The sequence below is a fragment of the Tachyglossus aculeatus genome, chromosome 22 (genome assembly GCF_015852505.1).
Source record: "Tachyglossus aculeatus isolate mTacAcu1 chromosome 22, mTacAcu1.pri, whole genome shotgun sequence".
In the NCBI taxonomy this organism is placed as follows: domain Eukaryota; kingdom Metazoa; phylum Chordata; class Mammalia; order Monotremata; family Tachyglossidae; genus Tachyglossus; species Tachyglossus aculeatus.
In genome coordinates this window covers 57,849,451-57,851,060 of record NC_052087.1, presented here as the reverse complement: position 1 = coordinate 57,851,060, position 1,610 = coordinate 57,849,451, and positions in this window count along the sequence as shown.

Here is a 1,610-nt window from a genome sequence, read left to right as displayed (position 1 = left end):
TAGCTTCATTCATTCATTCCTTCAATCGTATTTATTAAGCGCTTACTGTGTGCAGAGCACTGGACTAAGCGCTTGGGAAGTACAGTCCGGGGGCAGAGAGGTCAGGAATGGCTCCCATCCCTAAACCCCAGTCTTTGGACTCTGGAGCGCGCTAGCTTCATTCATTCATTCCTTCAATCGTGTTTATTGAGCGCTTACTGTGTGCAGAGCACTGGACTAAGCGCTTGGGAAGGACAGTCCGGGGGCGGAGAGGTCGGGAATGGCTCCCATCCCTAAACCCCAGTCTTTGGAGTGCACTAGCTTCATTCATTCATTCCTTCAATCGTATTTATTAAGCGCTTACTGTGTGCAGAGCACTGGACTAAGCGCTTGGGAAGTACAGTCCGGGGGCAGAGAGGTCAGGAATGGCTCCCATCCCTAAACCCCAGTCTTTGGACTCTGGAGTGCACTAGCTTCATTCATTCATTCCTTCAATCATGTTTATTGAGCGCTTACTGTGTGCAGAGCACTGGACTAAGCGTTTGGGAAGTACAGTCCGGGGGTGGAGAGGTCGGGAATGGCTCCCATCCCTAAACCCCAGTCTTTGGACTCTGGAGCACGCTAGCTTCATTCATTCATTCCTTCAATTGTATTTATTGAGCGCTTACTGTGTGCTGAGCACTGGACTAAGCGCTTGGGAAGTACAGTCCGGGGGCGGAGAGGTCGGGAATGGCTCCCATCCCTAAACCCCAGTCTTTGGAGTGCGCTAGCTTCATTCATTCATTCCTTCAATCGTATTTATTGAGCGCTTACTGTGTGCAGAGCACTGGACTAAGCGCTTGGGAAGTACAGTCCGGGGGCGGAGAGGTCGGGAATGGCTCCCATCCCTAAACCCCAGTCTTTGGAGTGCGCTAGCTTCATTCATTCATTCCTTCAATAGTATTTATTGAGCGCTTACTGTTTGCAGAGCACTGGACTAAGCGCTTGGGAAGTACATTCCGGGGGCGGAGAGGTCGGGAATGGCTCCCATCCCAGACCCCAGTCTTTGAACTCTGGAGCGCACTAGCTTCATTCATTCATTCCTTCAATCGTATTTATTGAGCGCTTACTGTGTGCAGAGCACTGGACTAAGCGCTTGGGAAGGACAGTCCAGGGGCAGAGAGGTCGGGAATGGCTCCCATCCCTAAACCCCAGTCTTTGGAGTGCGCTAGCTTCATTCATTCATTCCTTCAATCGTATTTATTGAGCGCTTACTGTGTGCAGAGCACTGGACTAAGCGCTTGGGAAGTACAGTCCAGGGGCGGAGAGGTCGGGAATGGCTCCCATCCCTAAACCCCAGTCTTTGGACTCTGGAGCGTGCTAGCTAGGCCGGACTGGACCAGGCTGGACTGGCCACGGGGCCGACCCCGGAGGGGCCCAGCTCCAGGCCCCCCAGTCCACTGCATTCATTTATTCATTCAATCAATCGTATTTATTGAGCGCTTACTGTGTGCAGAGCACTGTACTAAGCTCTTGGGAAGTCCAAGTTGGCAACATATAGGGACAGTCCCTACCCAACAGTGGGCTCACGGTCTATATGATGGCATTTGTTAAGTGCTTACTACGTGCAAAGCACTATACTAAGTGCTTGG